The following is a 24,421-nucleotide window of genomic DNA, read 5'->3' on the forward strand; positions in this document are numbered from 1 at the left end:
AGGACAAATTATGTGAGGGAAAACTATAATTTTACCTGTTTATCATCCTCCTTGTTAATTACCATACTAGCCCATGGCAGTGGTTTGCCTTCTCTCGCACTGTCTGCTACAAACAGAAAATTTCACCCTTAGGATATCAACCAAGTATGTCAAAATATTGTGTAACAAGGAGATCGGTATCAGTTACACCTCTGTGCATCCTGTATTTATTTGGTTTGCAGTGGTGCATGCCTTGAGCTTTGCATGTTGTGTACGTTAAGCAGATGATAGGATCTAGCTTTCCATCATCTGAAAAACACCGAAGCTCACTAAACAGTGGACGCACAGTGAAAGGTGAAACTGCGACCAATCTCCCCGTCGCACACTGCGAAGTTGATCAAAGAGCGTGTTTGCCAATAGCTGCAGCATTCCTTTAGGTTTGCGCAATTGGTCCACTCCTTGTCCTTTTTTGACTGCGGAGTGTGAGGACTGCATTCATCCAAGTGAAGGGCCAGTCATGTGTGAGAGCCACTGGGCCACGGCGCGGCCTGCCTGCCTCTATTTGCTTTTCCAGCTGTTCCCAGTCTCACCCTACGAGAGAGAGAGAGAGGTGTGTGTGTGTGTGTGTGTGTGTGTGTGTGTGTGTGTGTGTGTGGGTGTGTGGGTGGGTGGGAGAGCGGGAGGAGAGGGTGGGGTGCGAGAGGAAAAGCGAGAGGGAGGGATGCCGATGTGCTGGGAAGGAAGAGAGAGGGGAGAAGAGGAAGGGAGAGCGACAGAGAAGTGAGAGAATGTGTGTGTGTGTGTGTGTGTGTGTGTACAATTTGAGTGAGAGTGTCTCCTGTTCCTATTGCGAGTATGTTTACACAGTGGACACACCCCTAGGTAACCCAGACGCCACATGCATACCCTCTCTCTCTCTCTCTCTCTCACATACACACACTAACACACACACACACACACACACACAAACACACAGAAAGATGAATTCCTGTGTGCGCATGCCCACATACAAACACGCCCATATGCCTGGCTGCCCCTCATATAAGCTGATCCGCCTCTCAGACACAAAGCCACAAGGGCTGGCCTAGATTCCAGCACATGCACACACAGGCAGGCAGTGAGGGAAAATATCACACACACACACACACACACACACACACATATGCATGTACACACAGTTATGAGGGTTTCTTGCTGTATATTGAATCTATAATACTCTAATTTATACACAACAGTAAAATGCTTGTGGCTGATGTTCGCTATTACTGGAGGCTTTGAGCGCAGAGAAACTACCATTGGACCCTGAGGAGGTGGGCAGGTGTGAGCGCTATAGAAACACACTGTTAAGCTTTATGCATTTTATGGCATTTCATACTTCTCTTGCTGCTCTAACAGCTCCAGGTCAGACCATATAGTATATATAAATCATCGCACCATGAACATGTTGTGCTTTTGCCAGCCAGTCATGATGTTAGCTGTATGTCTGTAACCTATTTGACTGTAACCGTTTACATTTGACATTTACATTTCAAATATTTAGCTGACAGTCTTATTATGTAATCGCATTACAATGACCGCAACAGAATAGAACTAGTTTCAATTCCAGGATCACCAGCATTAGGACTAGCGACCAATAGTATGGAGGCCAAAGGTCGGAGCAACAGTGCCCTGACAACATTCCTGTGAGAGAACTGCTGGAAGAGGAAAACAACAGGAAAATAAACAAGTGTAAAATTTGACAATGTACAGTTTCAACAGGTTATAAAATTGTAATCACTGTGATTTTATGCTAACTGTAAAGTTAATATAATATAGTATAGTACAGTACAGTACAGTATAGTACGGTATGGTCTAGGACAGTAGAGTATAGTATAGTAGAGTACAGTATTGTATGGTATAGTATAGTATGGTATAGTGTCACAGGGAGGTGTGGTGAGGCGCCAAGACTGGGTGTTCACTGTAACAGGTAGCAAGTGACACAGGAAACTAAAAACGAGAGCTCTTCACACAAACTGACACATGTAACAGAGCACAATGAGCTGGGGCAGACAGGAAACATGGTACACGTAGAACTACAAGAACTAGACAGGGAAACATAATACACGAAGAAATAAAAGAAAGAAATAGCTGTCACCTGCTACCTGTACCAGTAAACACCCAGTCTTGGGGTTTTGATCACCACCTGTCTCGCTGTCCTGCATTAGGGTCCCCACCACACCTTCCCCTGACAGTATAGTATGTAGAGTACAGTATAGCACACTATAGCATAGTATAGTATAGTACAGTATGGTACAGTATAGTATAGTACATTACACTATAGTACAGTATAGTACAGTATAGTAGGCCTAAAGAATAGCATAGTTCATTATACTACAGTACAGTACAATACAGTATGGTATAGTGCGGTATAGTATAGTGCAGTGTAGTGTAATGTAGTGTAGTGTAGTGTAGTGTAGTATAGTATAGTTCAGTACAAAACAGTGCAGTGCGTTAAAGTACAGTACAATACACTATAGTACAGTGCGGTATAGTACAGTACGGTATAGTATAGTATAGTATAGTATAGTATAGTTCAGTACAATACAGTACAGTGCGGTATAGTACAGTACAGTATAGTATAGTTCAGTGCAATACAGTACAGTGCGGTATAGTACAGTACAATACAGTACAGTGCGGTATAGTACAGTACAATACAGTACAGTGCGGTATAGTACAGTACAATACAGTACTGTAAAGTAACTCTCTCACTCTCTCACTCACTCACTCACTCACTCACGGTTAGCCTACTTGACTCCTAGTGGCCGTTAGGAGGCATGGCAAAGTCTGTAGACACTGTTCACTCACCTCGTCTCTGCAGTACTGCTGCACTGTGTAGGCCGCTTCGCATCTCTGACACTGTGTCCTTGTTTCATCTGTGTGAGAGGGGCGAATGTTGCCCCCATATGGTATCATGGCCTTTAACCCAAAATACACAGTACGTTAGGGATGACTGGCCGGCCTGGTGCTTTGACAGACCGTCCAGTAACTGGAAGGTCACAGGTCGGATCCTTGCAACATCCAACATTCCCTTGATCCCTGTTGACGTGTCCTAGAGCAAGCAAGACACCGAACCCCAGCTGCTCCAGGCCGCCCCTGAGCTCCGGGCTGTCCAGGGAAATGAGAAGAGAGGGATATGAGAGGAGAATAAGTCCTCATTAGAGCGGGTAATGTGCTGATTGAAGTGCTATAATAAAACGTCCCTGGGGTGTCACTGTATAGCGCCACGGCCACCTATGGCGTCATACCCTCTGAGCTCGCTTTAGCTTAGCTCAGCTTCCACCAGGGCTTCACACATGGTCTCTGACTGAAAAAGAGGCCCTGCTTGCATTCCTCTTATTGAAGCTGGGAATATATGTCCATATATACACTCAAACGCACATGCATGCACACACTGGCACACATGCACGCACACACACACACACACACACACACACACACACACACACATATACATGCAGGCACGCTGCCAGACGTGTGAGTATCCCACATTTAGCTCTCTAACTTGGTAACGTACAAAACCAGTTTCACTAACCCCTTGATCCCCTCGGTATGTGTATGCTATCAGTTTTCACCAGTTTTCGAGGCAGAGAGAAAGAGAGAGAGAGAGAGAGAGAGATGAGTCTCTCTCAGTGAGACTTTCATATATTATGCATAGGTAAAATCATAAATAATTAATGATGAGAATGTTGTGGAATGAAAAAAGAACATTTTATAGCATTCAAAAATTGACATCAACAAAATACAATGCTGCAAATAACTGTAACAGAAATTTTAATGACATAGTGACATATATTTATATATATATATATATTTTATTTTTTGTATTTGTTTATTTTCTTTATTTTTAATTTGATTCTGGTTATTCTTATTTTTTGCCCTAATTGTTTACTACCTATCTGGGTGTCTGCTACGTCACGACACACCCCTATATGGTACGGGGAAATCGATGGAGACACGGGCTGAGACTGACAAGCCTCTCCACCAATGGGAAAAGAGACTATCCCAGAGTGGAGAGCTGTGATTGGACATTGGGCGGATGATATATGTATAGATATGCCTTTCTGCAAAATGGTGGGGGCGGGACTATGAAGAAGTGCTGTCCATCTATGTAGATAGAGATCTAAAAGCTGGACTAACAGAGTGTCTGCCTACGTTGCGCTTCGCATGGAGTAATGTAAGTTATTTTGCGCTTTCCTATACCTTTTGGAGTATGCTCCATAGATTGCAAGCTATTGTAAGACTATAGTAGCATTTCATTTTTGGGTGTTTTTTGTTTCGTTATGATTTGCTTGCTGAAAAGTGCTTTCAGGCCGAGTCGCACACGCGCTTTTCAGTCCAGTTAACTGTGCTGCTGTTACCGTTGCTGCTGTTATTGTTGCTCTCTAGCGGGCTGCAATATTTTGACATGCCGCTGACAATGTACCCAGTCAGCCCAGGCGTAATGTCATTGTAGAAAGGCCATTTCACAGGCGCTCGGTCACTGTGGCACAATAAAAGCCGTGGTTTGTGATATTTTAATGGTTATTTTTCGTCCTATAACTGCTACTGCTGGCTCCTCTGTTGTCCCACATCATAACCCCGTTAACGTTCCGTTCTCTCTTCCATGGAGAGAACGCCATGACAAACTCCATAAAAGAAACTGGCAATTTAGTGTGGTCATCCCTAATGGTAAAGGTACCAACCTGATAGAACATGACTGGAGACCCTTCACAAATCGTTTGGATCCACTCTTCAATTCGGCATGTGTCCTATTCGCCAAGCAGCAATTTTCTCAGTAAAATGTCAACTTCTACAATTGGTTCGGCGGTGAAATCCCCCCGTCTTCTTCCACTGAAATTCTATATGCAAGGCGGTAGCAAGCAAGTGTGAGCCAATTCTAAAAGTTGAAATTTTATTGTAATAAAGTGCTGTTTCACATATTACTTGAGTGCCGAATCTACCAGAAGGCCCCGTTGATTCATAAAAGGTCTAAAGTAATGTCCTACGAGGTGTCCACGTTTGCCGACGAGCACGGGAACACTGAATTCCCAGATTTATTGAATGCAGATTGGCGTAAGGGTGTCCATGCAAGAGAAAACAGAACGTTACCGGGGCTATACCAAATGCCAGCCCCCCGAGTGACCGTTAGCTAACTCTGCCTAATTCAGCCCCCCTTTCTTCTTTGTTGACAGTTTTTTTTTTACACGGAGGAAAAAGTTTTTCAACGAGGGGAAATTGTAGTTGAAAGCTGCCTTCACCTTCACTTGCTCGGAAAATTTGGCGACCTGGCTCCAACCTTCGGGGCCCCCCCTCTGCGACTGTACAAAGTGAAGGTTGATATGCCACATCAGGTAAGAGAGTATTGACTATCTTAGTTAAGTGACAGGAGCCGCACAAAACACCCCACAATCCATTAGCTTGTAACGTTATGGGCTAGCCTGCTATAGCTAGCCGCTACACATTAAGCCCACAAATCCTGCAACACTGTGCATGCAGCCTTCTCTTTTGTTGCCATGCTATACCATATTATGTGCAAAGCAGCCACATGGCATTTCGGTACAACTTGTACACTCGCTTTATCCCGGTGATGTTTTGTGTGTGGTATTATTATCATAGACGGGTGCTTTCCCTCACATTCCACGTGTGTGTGTGTGTGTGCCTGCTTGCCTGCCTGCAGCAGGGCCAACGCACAAATCCCTGCAAATCCAAAACGCTGATAGGGATCCAAACTGAAATGGAGGTCATTACATTGCATTACATTAACAAGTATTTGTGACTGGAGGTGTAGGTTGGCAGGCAGACCGATGCAGTGATGTGGTTTCAGTGGCGTGCAGAGGTGTGTTCAGTCCCACTCTGCAGCCGGGCAAGACAAAGGGACAGAGACCAGGGCCCAGGGAGAGTTCAGACAGATGTTATGGGATAATGGTGATGGTCATTAGGCTGACACCATCATTCTATTCTATTCTATTCTATTCTATTCTGTTCTGTTCTGTTCTGTCTTGTACGTGTATATTATAGGATAATAACGATTTTCAAGTTGACAGTATAGCATGTCTAATGGTGACGAATAACACTATATTCTATTCTATTCTATTCTATTCTATATTGTACATATCCAAGGATAATAGCAATTGCCAAGTTGACAGAATGACAGGTTTATTAATACCAAATTGCATTCTATTCTATTTAATTTTGTTCAGTTCTGTTCTGTTGTATTCCATTCTCATTTTCATTCATTCATTTTCATTCTCATTTTCGTTCTGTTCTATTCTGTCTTGTACATGTATATTATAGAATAATATTGGCAGAATAATATGTCTAATGGTGACAAACAGCATTCTATTCTATTCTATTCTATTCTATTATATTCTATTCTATTCTATTCTATTCTATGCTGTTCTTCAATCATCATTTATAGTAACTATCTTGCTAGCCGATGTGTTTTATCAGTGAGATTTGGGCGGCCACCTCATTCATTTCTCCACAGTGAACACTGTCAGTGAGCAAGTGGTGTTGCTGTGCTACTTGTACAGTGTTTGTTCAGCTCATGTGTTTGGCTGTGAGGCTGAAGATCAAATAAAGCTATCAAGTCTGCTTCTGAATAAGCATTAAAAGATAATTTAATCTTATTTACACAGCAGTCTAATAAGTGTTTTTTAAGTGTGGAGACATAATGGATTCCTCTTCATGTAAGGGACTTTAGTATTGCCACACTGCATCTAGTGTTGAGGTTTTTTTTTTTGAGAGGCAAAAATATCTGCCAATGTGATGAGATAATTTCTCCAGTTTCCAATGCAACTCAATTTGTTTTCTGAATCGAGAGTCTTGATACCAGTGAGTCATCTGCCTTGTTCTGTTTTCTTTCAAAGTATTATCTCTTGTTACAAGAAAATTCCTCAAACAAGTGCAACTGCATTAGAGACAAGTGGGCTTATCGCTTATCTATTGGCAGAATTTTTCACTTCTTTTAAGATTTTTTAAATTGATTTTAAGACTGAATATGAAGCAAAAGTGTTTAAGATTGACATCTTTTTGCAGCAAATGTAAAATCGTTGTGATTGCTGTAAAGACACTGTAAAGACTGTAAAGATGCACTGAATTAGAAGTACAGGGACTATTCCAGACCCAATGTTTTGTTTTGTGTAGGCTCAGATGAATATGATGAAAGAAAGGACACATTTGGTAGAACTGATGCACTGGGAACCAGGAGGGGAGAAGGTTAATGTTCCTTCCTTGAAGCGCTTTCTCTGTGTTAGTTTGCCATGTTGTGGTTGCGTTGAGATATTTTGTGTTTTGTTTATTTGTTTGTTTTCGCCGTGTTTTGGCACCTCGTGATTTTACTAGGTTGCTGCCTTCCTAGGTTGTCAATAAACACAACAGGCTACAGTCTACAATAACATGGTGCGAGCCATGATTCACTGGCCACTTACCTCCCGCTGCAGTCGGATGAAAACCTTGTATCTGCAGGAATGCATGGTTTCATGACTTCAAAAATACACACTTATCTTTCTGAATGTCGACGCTGAAATTTCCTGCTTGGTTTTGAATATATTTAATGGGTTCGAGGGGCCATGAGACATACTCATCATACACTTTTTTTAAAATCTGTAAAAAATGGGAAAGAAAACACTCATGCTGGGAGGTTTTTTCATGTGACTAGCGATTGCTGTGTCACTTAGTTGTGTTGATTCCTTCATCTCAAGGTTCGTCCAACCCACCCATTACCTCAGTGGGATACAAAGGGCTATTTTCTGTAATGAGGTGCTTACCGGAGCACATTGTGCTCAAGAGGTCTGAGCTCTGCTGAGTTATAGGCAGGTTGTAAAATGATAACAGATGCATGGGGCCCTCAAGGTGCAGCGCGCTGTTTTGAAAAGTAAGCTAATTCCCAGCAATACGGAATGCACATATACACGCACACACCCACCCACGCACACACACACACACACACACACAGAAATGCCTGCAGGTCTCAGCACTCTCTGTGGCTTGAGGTTTGCTGCTTTGAGCTGATTTTTTTGAGCTGATCATTTAGTCTTTCATGGTGTTTCAGGTCAATGCTGTTTCTTGTTAATTTGCTGTTGTGAACACACCACACAAACAAGTAGGCCTAAAGGATCATAGGAAGGGTCATCTCAAATGGGATGATGACTCGCTGTTGCCTTACATAAGATGACTCTTAACAGCTCTTATACTGTATGTATAGGCTGTTTAGGTTTTGTAAACATAATTTCAGCAACCAGGTTTTATCAAAATCTGGTTGCTGAAATTATGGGTTGGGACCCCCAAAGGGTCGTGAACCTATTTCTGGTGGGTCGGCTCAGCAATGAGAGTAGGAGAACGTTTTAATAAGCCCGGTTTCCAGGCAAGAGACTAAATTTGTAATGTCGTTCCAGTGCTAAAAAAAGTTAAACTGCAGCTGCAGCATATTATGGCCTATAATCAACTAATGGCACATAAACAATGTTGTTAGGGATACCCAATAACAAGATGACAGAGACATCAAATCCAGTAGGGAACTCTACAAACATTAATTGAATAAAATGTAAATAACATTTTATAATTATTGTTATTTTTTACCTGTATTTATTGGGGTAGCCTGACTGAGCACAATTTCCCTAGACTCCTGAACTGTCCAGTTTTTTTTTTTTTAGTTTTCTATTTAAAGATACTTTTTTGGCACTTTTTGCCCGTATTGGCAAGTCCTGGTCCGGATCCGAACACATGGCATGCGCCCCAGCCCCCCGAGCCACCGGGACGCCTCACCACACACTACTTTGCTCAAAGGCACGTCTGCAGTATTTATGTGGCAGAGTGATGGCAGCAACAATCTCATTCTCACCTAAATGTCAGACTGGGGATTTAAAATCGGTGACCTTTTAGTCACAAGCTTGCTTCTATAACCTCAAGGCTGCCTTATCTTAAACATGATTACTGCAAGTATTGCTAAAGTGGTAATCCCTGTTTTCCTTGTTTTTTTTGTAATTAAAAAAAAGTCTCCATCTTTGGTGCTCAGCGCTCATTGCTGTGGTGTTACTCCACTGCACTTCCCAGAGATCACCTGTCAATCAAACACTGTGTCCAGTACTGTACCTACAATCACCTCCTCTCCTCTCCTCTCCTCTCCTCTCCTCTCCTCTCCTCTCCTCTCCTCTCTTCAATGTGAACGTGCTAAACAGGGGCTAATGGATTCCATACGAGAGGTAATTGCGTAGCTACAACATAAGTGTAGCTGTAATTCCGGGCCCAGGCTTTGGTGTTGTGGTCGGTGTGATTAGGGCTTGAACGCGGCCCCTAAGGGGCTTGGCGAGATAAACGTCAATAGCGGTTCACCTCACAGCGTAAGGTCACAGGCTAACACACAGGAAGGGCTTAGACACTTGTGACTACTCGGGGTTCAACTTCTGAACGACTTCGGTGGGAGACCAGGGCACAGACCACAAGACCACAGGGTTCGTGCAGTAAGTTGTGGCGTGGCTCAGTGCGGCACGAACACAGCCGGGGGTAAAGGTTCAATTCCCACCGTAAAAATGTACGTACTCCTGGAACTGTAAGGCGTCCACCAAACTGCAGGAGAGCAGTGGAAACTTTAGTTCATTTTCTGTCATCTTGTAGTCCATTTTAAAGTTTGCTTCTGACCAAAAAATTGTGAATTCGTTTGATTATTATCATGGATTCGAACCTTAGACCACTGATCCACCAGGACGCCCAGGCAAAATGTAATATTATAATAAATGGATCTTTCTTAACTATAATCAACACAGCCTAATTTATAGAAATTTAATTCATTGCAACCAGGCTGGACATTTGCCACTGGTGACCAAGCTCTCCCTCCAGGCACAGACCCGAGGCCAGCCGACCCTTCATATACTTCGACTGTCCTTCGTTAGCAGGACGACCATTTTACCTGTCAGGTAGACTTAGGATCATCCACAGGCGCACTTCTCTTTCAGTGGGGCCAAGCAGGGCTTACCGAGGCCAGAGAACAGCTTAAAATGCTTAACAAGAGACTGAAATCACTATCGGTCTGTCTTCACAGAGGTAACTCAGAGGGCAGATCTGGGTTGGCAGCAAAACAGAGTCAGGAATCACAGAATTTATCCACAGTGACGGAGTCTTAGAAGGATAAGTGGCACAGTAAAGACCTGATAGTATGGAAACACTTGTCATCAGTACTGATAGAAGTTGTGGATTTTCTCTGATGTTGTAATTAAGGATTGGGTGCCTGCTTGATAAATTTTCAGTTGCTCTTGACAGCATGTTTTATACAAAACCAGACCAAGTCATGAAATGTGAAAATATTGTTCTCCAGGTCTGGAAAATTTATGAAAAATGATACACATCCCAAACGTTTTGGAAATGTCAGGGAAATTTATTCATCACCTTATTTCTCCCAGTGAGTTAAGTGTTTAATGGAAAGTTTGGCTGCTGGTTGATATTTTTTTGAATGAATAACCCAAATAGCAAGTTTCCTGATTATATACAGTAAGTAGTTGTAGTTAGCTGAAGACCGAAACTTTCGAGTCAGACATTCAGTAACATTTGAACATAGACCCTGGTAAATATTGGTCACGCGGATCGTGCTATATATGCCATGACAGAATAGTCACGGAAAAGTCGTGAAATTTTATTGGCAAAAAACTATGCAGGAACCCCGGCGTTTTTTCGCGAAAACAACATGTTTTCATGTCTCGCACAAATTTGGGCCTTTAACGAGGCGCAATGAAAGTCTAGTCTTGTTTCCTGAAATGCACAACCCCATTCATCGGATCGGATCGGGCTAAATTGGAATCAGACTACCAAATGAACTCCACGCTACAGCCGCTTTCTCCAGCAGGCCTGAGCGCCGCTGTAACCGGCGCTGCCTTGTGCGCAGATGAATGGGCCCAGTTTCCATTGATTTAAACTGAGGCTTTTTAATTAGACTGATGAGAGTTAACTCGGACGTGTTTTACAGCGGCACTAAAAGCACGACTGGCTCATTAGTGCGGCCACTCATTAAACCTGGTGTGTGTGTGTGTGTGCGTGTGTGTGTGGATCTGTATAAAGTGGTGTCCTGTGACTTGCAGCAGTGCAGGTATTCACGTGTCTTTCCTCTGCTCTAGGGCCGATCTGAGAGGAAGAGAGAGAGAGAGGGTCTGAGTGTCCTCTCTCTCTCTCTCTCTCTCTCTCTCTCTGTCTCTCTCTGTTGAGGCCCAGAGTAAGGGGGTGTCAGTTCGCCACTTACACTACTTCTCCTCCTCTTTTCCTCCCTCCCTCCCTCGTTTCTCTCTCCTGAGGCCACTGCAGCAGCGAGAGAGAAAGAGAGAGAAAAGAGAGAGAGACAAGCCCACTGAGTGGGATTGGTTGAAACCCAACAAGCCTCCTGCAGCAGGCTCCGCCCACCTCTTCCTGTTTGCGGGACAATTGCTCAGTCATCCAAAAGTGTTGTGGATGACCGAGCACCCCCCTGCCTGCACACACACGCCCCTCTCTCTCTCTCTCTCTGTCTGTCTCTCTCTCTCTTTCAATTCACTTCAGTTCAACTCACTATCCTTTATTGGCATCAATTGCGTGTCTCACTCTCTTCAATTAAATAAAATTCAATTAATTTTCTCTCTTTCTCCCTCTCTCACTCTCTCACTCACGCTTTCACTCTCCCCATCTTTCTCTATGTGACACCCACACCCACCCACACACACACACACACACACACAGCTGCATATAGCTGCTGATGCTAGTGGATCCAGTGTAAATGCAGAACAGTAGGCCAAAGCCAGCAGAACAGGACCGAGCATGTTTTGGCTTAGAGCCAGTACTTTCTCTCTTTTTCTCTCTCTCTCCCTCTCTGTCTTTCGGTCTCTCCCTCTCTCTCCCCGTCCGTCCCTTCCTGCACTATAATCTTATTTTCCCCAGTGGTTGTATTGCTTAAAACAGTGTTTTATTATGGTTTGTATTGTTACTTGGTAACAATGATGACATTTTCGAGTTTGAATTTGTTCTCTCTCACTGTTTTTCTGTAGTCAGGAAAAGTCTTAAAAATAGTCTCAGTTTAAGGCCTGAATTTAAGTAGTTTTCAGAGGTCTTCTTTTTTTTCCCATGCAAGCGCTTCTTAGATGAGGGTTATGTGTACAGTCTGCATCCTATCTGCTATACTAAACACAGTTGGACTTCATGCCCCTTAACTATTAATTTCCTGTTGTTCTTTATCTTATTCTGCCCATTTATAGCTTCAGAAAATTTCATTACCTAGATTCAAACAGAGACAGGCTGCTTTTCCCAGCTTTATGTCTTTATTTGGGTTTTTAAATTGGTCTCAAATCCAATTCCAAGTAGCATAAAAAGGTCTTAAAAAGTCTTAAATTTGGCCCTGGTCTGCTTCTCTTTCCTTCTCTCCCTCAATCTCTCCCAACAAGCAGAAAGCCCCGCTCTCTCTCTCTCTCTCTCTCTCTCTCCCCTTTCATTTCTAATTCAATTGCCAGTCCTTTTACTGGCATGGATTTTTACAAAGAAACAATAGCCCGCTTCTGAAGTATTTGAGTAAAATTATCAGTAGTTTTTATACAATGCATCCGTCCCTTTCATTGTATGAGTTTATGCATATTGGTCTGTGTTTATGTAGACTTAACCTTCTCCTTCCCTTTTCCTCTTCCTCCCCTCTGGTTTGATCTCTTTCTGGTATTTCGTCACAGTTTTCCCTCCATCTGTCTCTCTTTACCTCCTCTTCTTTCTTCCCCCTCTTCCTCCTGACCATCCACTTTCCATTAGGCTAGTCCCTAAACCTAAGTACGCACTGTATGTATGTATGTATGCGCTCTATGGAATATCTTGATTATTAAAACATAGTCTGACCTCCTCCTTCTGCTTTTCCTCAGTTTCTCATCTCCCGCCTTCTCTCAGCGAACACAAAAACGCATGAAAAATGCAGGAAAAATCATCCTTTACTGATATCAGGTCCCTGTTCGGTTTCCTTTTCCCTGTTGGTTTCATTTATGCTGCGTGGATCCACTTTGAGTTTGTTTCTGTAGCTGTGCGTGCTGTATATGTAGCTTTATAATGGTTGAGCTCAATAATCCCCTCAACATTCATTTAAATAAGATATAAAGTTGATATTACAGACAATAATATTCTACATGATAATTCTGATAATGTTACATTGTCATTTCAGTAAATTTCAACAGCAGTAATACAAAAATCTCTCCCTCTTTCTTCCTTAAAAAGTATTAAAATGTCTTAAATAATGTAATTAAATGTCTTAAATATTTTACCATGTTATGGAGATTTATTTTCAACACACACAGTTTCATTATGATGGAAATTTACAATTAAATGGTGGTATTGGCAGACTCTTAACATTTGGTGATATATTCTGTAGTTGGAAGGCAAACGAAATAAGGAAAAAAGTTCACCAAAAGATGTGAATGAGATCGGCAGTAGAGGCGGTTTTATTTTCTTGTGTTCGTATTACATTACGAAGTTTGATTCACATGCAATTAGATGAATACAGAAGAGGGGAAATACAATATGCAGTGGTTTTGCCAGGTTTTTGGTTTCTTTATTTTGGCTTCAAAATTGGTATTCAGTCCAATTCCAGGTAGCATTAAAATGTTGTTGTAAAAAAAAGTCGTAAATCTGGCTTCCTGCGACATGTTACACTTCCTTCTTCCAGTCTATCCCTGCCTCTTTTCCTTCCTTCTCCTTACCTCGTCTTCTTCCCTCCCTCTTCTCCTCCACCTTCAGCGTTTCACACTTGTTATTCTTCCTTTTTCTATCTCGCTCTCTCTCCATTTCTCCTTACCTCTTTTTGCCTACTGCCTCACATAGCGTTTTATCCTTGTTATGGTCTCCCTCTCACTCTCTCTCTCACGCCCTCCCTCTCTATCTCACTCTCTTTTTCCCTCCTGCTGCGGACTGTATTATGTAGCGTTTAAGACTTGTAATGCTCTTGGCAATAGCTGGAGTCTGCTTGGGTCAGATTTGTTTCAGCGCTGCTTGTGGCTCGTAGCGCGCGCGCCGCCAGAATTTTGCAGTTTGCAGGAAAAGGGGAAAAAAAACGCCGCCATACATTCTTCCTCTGTCTCTTTTCCAACACACACCACACACACATACACACACTGCATGCCGCCCCGCCCTTCTGTCTGAATCAGATTTGGGAAAATGACGCAACTTGAAGGCTATAAAAGAGATTTAATGGGTCCAGTTGGTGCGTGTGTGTGTGTGTGTGTGAACACTCGTACATGCTCGCTCTCTTCAAAATGGACGTATCATCTTCTACACGCCCATCTTGTTTTGGACAATACACATTTGTGCTACTTTTCAACACAACACACAGTGGATATCCATAGTAGCCTATTAATTAAAGATTAGTTTCCACGTTTTAATAGATTGACAGAAATAAGTAGCCTTATTATTAGCCTTGTATGTGTTTTTACCTCGATTTCGCTGGTTACAAAATGAATGAAAGTGGAAAGAGTCCGGTTTACTGGTTTTCATTTCGGGCCTCAAGGCAATAAAAACTAGCTAAGTGGAATGGGTGTGTGCTGTAAATGCTGCTTACTTTCACTTAGTATTTGTGTCAGATCTCCATTTCAAAGACTTACTTCTTCTCTGGCTGGTCGCACTCATCAGAGTTTTGCCATCAGTCATTTCATCTCCTTCCCTGCCATTCCAAAATTAGACCTGAGCAGATCCGACGGCCTATTTAACAGGCACACACCATCCATCCTTTTGTTTCTGTGGGATGTGTTGGGTGGCTATTCACAGCCCGGTGTGTGGTTCTGCATTGTGTATAGTGTAGGCCTACATGCCCATTTTCTCTGCGTAATGTCTCCACTGCCTGTGTGTGTGTGTTTGTGTCATGCTTTTGGAGCTGAAAGCTGACACAGCAATGCTGGATTGACCAGCTGTAAGTGTATGAACATGACTCTTACGTGTCCATGTTAGTGGCTGTGTGTGTGTGTGTGTGTGTGTGTGTGTGTGTGTAAGTTGTCACATGATGCGTGGACACTGAAAGCTGACACAGCCATGCTACAGCGCAGGCGTACGTGTGTTTATGTGTATGACTCAGTGTCCATAGACCATTTTGGCTCGCATACATGCCTGTATGTGATTATAGGGACTGCATATGTATGTGTTTGACGGCGTCCATGCAGTGTGTGTGTGTGTGTGTGTGTGTAAGGTGTCCAGTATATGTGCTGAAAGCTGACACAGCTGTGCCACAGTAACCTCTCTGTTTCTCCACACTATCTAAAGTTTCACTCTCTGGCTTTTCTCCCATCAACTCCTGTCCACTTCCTTCCATCACTTTGTTGACTTTCTCTCTCTTTCTCCCTCTCTCTCTCGCTCTCTCGCTCTCTGTCTGTTTTTCTATCTGTGTTTCTGGCTCACTCCCTCTTTCTCTCTCTCCCCCTCCTGGCAGCTTCACTGTGTGAGTATGTTGGCAGTGTGTTTTTGTGTGTTTGCACATGGCCATTATTGTCTCTTTTTGTTCGCCTGTGTGTAACCCCTTCACAGCACTGGAGGGATGCTGTTGTTTTTACCTATGTTCAATGGACACTGGAATAAGAGTGTTTACAGTCTGACTCGGCCACTTCAAACAGTTACCTAGCTATTGAACACAGCATTCAGGCAGTTTTCCCATGCATTTACATTAAGCTGTACATTAGAGCAAGAGCTGGGCAGAGAAATCCTAAGTGGGTCATGCATAGAAAGAGAAATACAGACTCTGTTGGTAAGCTCTGCATACCTTGTATGAAAAGCAATTAAATGGAAAAGGAGACATTTGAACAGTGGGGAATACAGAGTGAAATCAATTTGTACTTGTTTGAATTGGGGCCACTCATGCTGTGGACAGTTTGGTAATTAGCTTTGAAGATTTCTTTGCATACTTGGAGCCATCAGTCATCACTGTGAGCTCATGGGGAATGCTTTTACAAGAATTGCAGTCGGATTCTCGTATGTTTTGGATGGAAACAAGTCGTGCATCATAGCCTTGGGATTAAATATTATGTATGTCAGAGGCCTAGGCTATACGTCAGGAGGCTCCATAAAATGGATATTGTAAGCCATAGAAAACATATAACACCTGGTGACCAAGTTTCTGTCAGACAGAGCCTATATTTGCGCAAGACTCTTTCCAAAACATTTTTTCTATGGGTGGGCTGGCTGTAAAAGGGATGGACTCTTGAGGAGGAACGGCTCTGGACATTTGGTCCGAGCTCCATTATGTTCCCAGTGTGAGCTCCACGCCCAGGTAGACATTTGTTTCCAAGGCAAACTCTTTATTTTGAATCATTTTAACCTTGTCAGGAGAGCTGAAGGGCTGAAGCCATTGTGGAGGGAATAAAGGTGGAAATCAATTCCTAGGCGTTTGTATTTCTTCAACCATTCACAATCCAGGGCAGCGTTCAAAACCAAGTGGGTGTTTGTTTGCTGCTGACCCTGTGAAGTACGCGAGAGGCGGATTGGAGGTGGGGAGCAGGTCGGGGGTGTGGCGGCGGTATGGGAGGAAGAAAACAATTGATTTTGACTGTTCATCGGCTCTGGAGTGTTCTGTTTTCTTTATCAACAAAAAAACACTTTTACACTTGAAGCGAGCATTAAAATATTTTTCGATATTGAGGAAATTCGGTTGAAACTTGCCGCTTCCGTTCAGCCTTTTTGAATTCGATACATCACGAATCACATCAAAACGCTTGGATGGAAACCCAGCTATAGGCAGGCAGGGTGGGACGGAGGCCCCCAGGGTGGGAGGCCCCTCAGCTGGCCCGGGGCCAGTGGCAGCAGGGAGGTGAGGTATTTTAATTCCCCGTAGCCAGGAAATGAAAACCTTGAAAGGACCCAACACCAGCTCTCTCTCACAGCTCTCTTCTATCCTGCCTCCCCGCTGGTGGCTTTGACTGGATTCAGCATCAGTTACATAACGCCGCCATTCCACGAATACCTTGTAACTTCCGTGAATTTTTTTTTTTTCTTTTTTCACATGTATCCTTGAATGGGAGGTTTACGTAGTCCCTAATGCTTTTAGGAAGAATCAAGACTGCAGGAGCCGCGAAGGAGCCGCGAAGACGTGTTTTGGCCTTGGCAGAGGATCTTGAGGGAGGATATCAAGACTGTGGTGATGCTCCGGGGTCAACTTGAAGCACTGATTGTATAGAAGTATTTGTAACTATATGGTCATTTAACACAACTTTTTAAGTCAGTCTGTCCTGATACTTAAGCTTACACAGTGTAGTCAAATGACGTATATTCCCACAATACCAAAAATAGCCAGAATCAAGTCAGCACTTTGTCTCCCATACAAATATAAATTTGACAACTCTACAACATGGCAAGTCAACTCTGGCTCATTTTCCCAATACTTAGGGTTTTGACTGTACAGCTGTAATGGGCAATAAAATGTGAGTTCTCTGTCAAGGCCAATTCATAAGACACTGAAAGTAACAGCTGACTGAATTTAGCTGCGCAACAGGAGTCAGGAGGGAAGTTTTATTTGTCTGCACAAGACAACATACAGCCTCAATCCAACAAACACTCCGCTCTGTGTGTGTGTGTGTGTGTGTGTGTGTCTCTGTCTGTGTAAATGTGTATATATAGACAACCGCTGAAACCAGGAGAGAGGTTTTGTTTAGCGAGGATGCATCCTGATTTACCCAGAGAGGAAAAATCAAACAACAGCCACAACAAGACCAAAACAGAGCTAATGGTTTGCACTCTCTGTTTCTCTCTATCTCTCTATCTCTCTCTCTCTCTCTCACTCTCTCTCGCTCTCTCTGCTCTCCATATGGTGTCGGTTGCTTGTGGCGTTTGTGTTATGCAGTTCAGTGTGTGTGTGTGTGTGTGTGTGTGTAATGATGTGGTGAAGACTCGTGCCTGGCTGAGAAATACAGAACATTCAGCTCCCTTAGTACACACACGCACGCGCACGCACACACACACACACACACATATGAATACAGACACATAAATCTATGTATGCAGATGAAAACAGATGAAAGCGTGGCTAAATGTTTGCGCACACACACACACTCACACACACTCTGCTGTGCCTGATCCCTCCCTAAAACCACTTGTTTACAGTTCTTCTGGTCACCACAGAGTTGAAACTGTCACTTAGAATCAGATTCTCCTTTCATATGTGGTGATTCAGACCGCCTGTTTAAACTAAGAGAAAAAAAAAATCTGTAATGTTTGACAGGCATTTGTACTCTCTGGTTATGGCTCCACCAATAACTTGATTCACAAATCCTGTTTTGACAGTCGTTTGTACTTTGTGATTATGGGTTTGTGTTCAAATAGCTAAAATTTGAAAATTCTGGTGTGAGGGTGGTTCGTCATTCTGTAATGTCACAGTTTCCACTCGCTTTATTTTGTTTTTCTCGCCAGGCTTCGCTTTCAAGTAAAGCAGAAATGCCCGAGAAAGTAATCCCCGAAGGCAGAGACAGATCAGGGCAAGTTCAACAGCAGCTCTTAAAGATCCTCTACGTGCCATTTCCAGGAAAAAAATATGGACAATATATCGTATAATATTGATATCATGATATGAGACTAGATATCGTCTGGGATATTGGTTATGGTAATATTGTGAAATAACTTAAATGTCTGCTGTTACTTCAGTTATTAGCCTATTCTGGCTGAGTAAAATGAACAATGATTGGCTTTACCTGCTTATCATATCCATATTACTTATTACTGATTACACATTACTGATTACTAATGATCATTACTCATTTTCAAAATGTTCTTGTGTGTAAATATCTTATGAAAGCACGAATACTCATCCCCAAAATATCGTCACATTATCCATATCGAGGTATTCGGTCCAAAATATTGTGATATTTGATTTTGTCAATATCGCCCAGCCCTAGTTCTGTGTACTGAAGTCCTCAAAGTTCAAATAGTTACCTCTCACTGCCATATTTAGGCTGTCATTGTGCAAAAATTGCGTAGTGCAGGAATGTTGCTTTAATCACACTAGGAACATTTGCTGTTAAGGAACATTTTAATTAACTTGTTTTCCTGTGGCTCTCTTGTTTTTTTGGTTGCTTGGAGCATCAGAAACTTGCATGACCTAAAATATTACCTAGTGCCTTCTTCATCTTCTCATCTAAGCTGCAAATTTTCACACAGCTCCCACAATCCTTTTCTCGTTTTCATAAATAACTATACATCATATCCACAATTGTGCTGTGGGATTAGACACAATTTGGATTTATTGTTTTCTATTGAGGGGGTAATTGACTGCTGGGATTATCCCCCATGCATAACAGATTATTGGACCAAGTGAAATAGTTGGAAGTGTACTGTTAAATACTGAAAGGCATGGCTGTTGATGTAGTCCAAAGTTGTCCTTTTGGAGGCACAAGGCTTTTGTCGGACACTGACAGTATGTGTTCCCTGCTCCCTCGCTTGAGCGATACCAGGAATATTCAGGGATGGGCTTTTCTGGCATACACCTGCCATTCATTTCTGCTGATGATTTCCTGTTTTCCTGCTTTTTTCCTATCATGCACTGCCTGTCGGTGTCCCGGACCCAGAGAATATTCCCAGAAATAGTCTTGTGATTGAAAAACCTGCCTCTAGAAATTCATATAACCGTGCGGGCCTAGGAGCAAATCCTGTGTCTCCCCTACTCTGTACCTTACAGATTACTTTTCTGTTTCAATAAAATGAAAACAATCCTTGATCTCTCTTTCTCAAAAACGGGAATAAACCTCCCAGAAAAACTGCACGTCTGGTGGGAAAGAGGCAGGGATGCTGACAAGAACAAATGGGGAGTTATCAAACCAGCCGAGGCTGGAGTCGTGTTGCTGAGCAGCTTTCTCTGCAGGGGCCTCTCACACATACATACACCTATAATCTCACACACACACACACACACACACACACACACTCACACACACACACATGCATTGCCGTCCTGCTGTTTTCTAGCCGCAGGAGCTCCTCTAATCAAAGTGCTGTATTAAGGCAAACAAGTATGTCGCAAGAGTGCTGTACACACACACACACACACACACACACACATGCATGTTTATGTTCTGCTCTCTCCTATAAATTGTCATCTTGACTAGAAAAGTGCATACCAGTTGTAAGATTAGATTGCATGATGCCTTCAAGTGCTGTTGGAAATATGATAATTATGTGGAGTGCACATGAAACCCATACACATTTTGAGGGAGAGAGCAATTGATGGTAAAAGGGATGTATTTTATTATTATATACTATTGTTTGGCATTCATCATAGTTGTCATACAACAGCTTTTGCCCAATTAATGAATTAAAACATCAATCATATGCCTGATGTGTATTTTCTGCTCTTAATTCTGCTGCTGCGGCACAAAGTAGCTGTAAAGTAAAATAAAATAACAGCCACCAAAAACGACTTTAGTTACAGGGTCCGTTTTATAATTAAATATTATTCCATGTTGAACCGGCTTACATTTTTTTCTGAGGTGAGATGTGTCAAAGTAGCATGGTTAACCGTGTTCTGCTCTTCTTTCTTTCTTTCTTTCTTTCTTTTTCTTTCTTTCTTTCTTCTCGCTTTTCTTTCTTTGCTCCTCTCCTTCCTCTCCCATTTTCTTTTCCTTTTTCGTTACTTTCCATTGTCAACGGAGCTTCAAAGGTGCTGTAAACAATATTTACATTCAATTACCATACCACATCACATTTGCACACTCTTTGTATTTCTTTCTTTTGCTTTTTCTCCATCTCCCCCTGTCGATTCCCGGAACAGGCAGTAAGTGTGTTGGCTCAGTGTCGGTGTGTGTGTGTGTGTGTTCTCATTCAAATTCAGTGGTGTTTTTATGTACAGGATGTGCTGTAGCTGGTAACAAGAAGAGGGGAATGGAGAGAGCGAGAGATGGAGGGATGGATGGAGCTGGAGATGAGTCATTTTCTCTGTCAGTCTCTGTTGTTTTCCACTAAGCCCTGTTATTTTCTCTCTCATAAATGGATGCCAGGTAGTGGGTGGAAAAGAGTCTTTTTTTTTTGTTTTGTCTTCACATTTGGGATAATTTTATAATAGGGACAGACTGTGGTTAAAGTTGAATCATATGCATGGACTTGTCCTTATGTAACCCTCTCCTCCCTGTTCAGCTAGACTAGTTAATTGTCAAGTCACATGTCTGACGACAACAAAACATGGTTTGGTCCCGTCTGATGGTCAAAAATCTTTGCTCTTATTTCAGTTTTTTTCCCTAGCACTTAGCTCTTCCATAGTCTCTCTTTGGTCACATGAATATTGTATGGCCACTGTGGTTCTGGCCTGGGCATTAGTTGCATTGAAGGGTGATCTAGGAATTGAAGCTTATTGTAGTGTTTCACTCATTGTAAGTCGCTGTGAATGAGAGCGTCAGTTTGATGCCTAAAATGTAATGGACATATTTCAAGGACAGAAAGACTTTGCCTTCTTTCATACAGCTGAATGGAAAGGCTTGCATAAAGGTGAATGGTAGCTGGAAAGTGGCTAGTCATCGACGGGCATTATGTTCCCTAGAGAGGCACGAACAAATTCCTTGCAACACCATGCAACCAAACCTTGAAGCACATCAAACTGCCCACAAAGAAAAGGCGGACGTTTTTCTGCTGATGGACCATCTTCTCACACCTCATATCTTCTCACCCTGCCTGCTTTAGCTCTCCTAGTCATATTAAACAAATAGAATATATGGAGACCTACCTGATAACTGAATGAACAGGGAAACTAAACACAGTCCACTTTGACCTGTAGGCCATCCCTTGGTCATGAATATGTATGAGAATACTGACAACAGATGGAGCAGGCTCATTATAATATCATACTGACATAATGTGTGTCGGAAAGTCGGAAAATTGTAACCTCTTGCCAGCTCGGGTTGAAATTCTCCTCCCTTCTCTCTCTCCTCCTTTCATCCTGTCTTTCGAGGCGGCAGCTTTGCGCGTGTCTGAAGGGCTCTCAGAGTCATAGCAGTGCTTTTGCATCTGCCCTGAAATCCCTCCAGTCTCCTCCTCCTCACACACACACATACACACACACACACACACACACACAATTTATGTGCTTGATGTCCTAACAGCATGTTTCAGATTTGTCAACAGCATGCTCCTGACTTTCAGCTATGACTCAAGCATTTACACACTGATACATGGGGAGTAGCTGGTGTACTGCTGACGATGATGACAGTGGGTGCATTGCTCTCCTAGTTGTTTATTTCAGACCTCAAGGTGAAATGGACAGTCCTTTTTCGTAATGATGATGATGATAATAGCTGCTAGATAGTGAAGTGCTTCCAAATCGATAGCTTACGTGATATAATGGTCACTCTTTTGGGTCAGGTCACTCTGAACAGCAATGTGTTTTTGACATGTAGCAGTAAAAATATGAGTGGTTTGGCTCACTTTCAAGGTAGAGAACAATATCAGCTCTCAATTGCAGAAACAACAACAACAATTGTTAATGCAGGCGCATTGGAATATAGTATAAATGAAATGCAGTATGAAATGCCTGAGGGGAAGATATCAGAAGGAAATCTCATGTTAGTTGATTCAATAAATGATGTTACAGCAGTGTACAGGATTTCCCTCACTGCTCTCAATTACAGAAATAATCAAGCAAAACAAGGTTTCTGTGGGGCATAAATGTGGAACCAATCACTGCAGTCGGGGAAATGTCTCACACAAGTGCAGCGTGGGTAATTTCCATGTTTTTACTGGAGCTGAAGTTTCACGTGGTCGTTTAGCGTTCGAGCGAGTTCCGTGACCCCCGGGGCCCATGAAACCCGTTCCGAACCGGAAAATGCGTGCCCGTCAGTCTGTAAATAAACCTGAAAAGCTGACTTTTTGATTTCCGCCCGGAAGCAGCGACTGTATAAGCTGCCAGGATGCTGCCAGGCCCGTAAATTGATTGACGGACTATGGCGCTAAAGATGCCAGTCTTGAAACCTCCTCTGAATAGTTCTCCGGGAGAGTGAATAGAAAAGAACGGAGTAGTATTAGATTAGCGGCTGAACGTATTGAACGGAATCAAAAGGCAGATGGAAGGGAATTGAACTGGATAATGGGAGTTTGAATGGAAGCTTATGTCTGTGTTTGGGTCTGAAGGAGCTCTTTCAAGAGGCCCTTCGCACTCCGTTAAGCTGCCTGTGAGAGTTTCCCCTTTTATCTCGATGTCTAATCTCTGGCCCGGCCGCCGCACTGTAACCGCTTCCCTCCTGCCATGACTCGCCTGAGATTATGTGCAGGCCTTTCACAGTGGCAGCCATTGTAGAAAACGGCATTCAACCTATATCTGTCCCACATCGGAACCTACAGGATTTTCCAGGCAAACACACACAGACACACATGGAGGAACACACTCCGGCTCACGTGCATCGTGAGGAGCAATATGTATGTGTAGTATATACAGTACGAATGCATGTAAATGTATATTACTGCCTCATTGGCGCCCTTTTACTCTGTTCGTGTGTGTGTGTCTGTGCGCACACACACACACACTGTACTGTAGGTACTGTATATGCTTACCTATATAAAACAGATTAGATAACTTGAATTAAATTGCCCATCAGTTTATTCAGTGACCTGAGATGCTCAACTGTCACATGACATCAAATCACACACACACACACACACACACACACACACACACACACACACACACACACACACACACACACACACACACACACACACACACACACAGACACACACACACACACACACACACACACTCCCCATAGATAAATGCCAACTTCTATATAGCAAATGGGGTATCTTTGTTAATTACCCATCAGCCCTCAGTGTCCTGAGATGCTCAGTCATCACACACACACACACACACACACACACACAGAGGCCCGGCGAAGCATGCGGGCCTCTATCTGATATAATCTCTATGGAGGAACATAAACACACATCACACACAGCTTATATTATACGACTCTGTGTTTAATATTTCAGCTCTTACTTATTAGCTCAGGATCTAGAGGTGGATAAAAAGGTTGAGTCAAGTTTTTACAGATGTAAACAAGTTGGTGGGCTGATCTGGGACCAGCACATTACAATGTCAGCTCAATTCACATGTCCTATAACTCTTCTTCTGAATCACATTGCTGGCCTCTCCGTTGCCTCGACACACTTGTAAAGGAGACTTGATTGTTTTGTTGTTGTTGTCCTGACCTTGTTCCCTGTACAGACCTTGGGTCAGGATAGGCATCGGGCAATAATGGAAAAAAACTGGTTTCATTACAAAATACTCTTGTTCAGTCACCAGTCTCCACTGAGATGATTACCTTGTGAAATATATCAACTTTTTAAACAAAGATAGCCAAAAGCTTCAATAATATTCAATACTGAGTTTTACATACCAGCAGACCATTACAGACCTTTTAGTAGTTGAGTACGTTCTACACTTTTAAATTGGTCGATATCTTGTTTTCAAATGAAAATGGAATGTTAGCTGTGTTGATAC

General features: G+C 42.7%; 1 protein-coding gene across 1 annotated transcript in view; it reads left to right on the forward strand.

The window, feature by feature from the left end:
• Positions 1 to 4,098: 4,098 nt before the first annotated feature.
• Positions 4,099 to 24,421, forward strand: part of LOC139647414 (vitamin D3 receptor A) — a 69,360-nt gene continuing 49,037 nt past the window's right edge. The window contains exons 1-2 of the mRNA XM_071523305.1: positions 4,099 to 4,192; positions 5,190 to 5,348. The gene's annotated coding sequence lies outside the window, so the exon portion shown is untranslated. The remainder of the gene's footprint in view (positions 4,193 to 5,189; positions 5,349 to 24,421) is intronic.

Source organism: Centroberyx affinis, unplaced genomic scaffold (genome assembly GCF_046629955.1).
Source record: "Centroberyx affinis isolate AG114_WGS23_722 - 3 ecotype Tasmania unplaced genomic scaffold, CSIRO-AGI_Caff_v1 ptg001079l_1, whole genome shotgun sequence".
Classification (NCBI taxonomy): Eukaryota; Metazoa; Chordata; class Actinopteri; order Beryciformes; family Berycidae; genus Centroberyx; species Centroberyx affinis.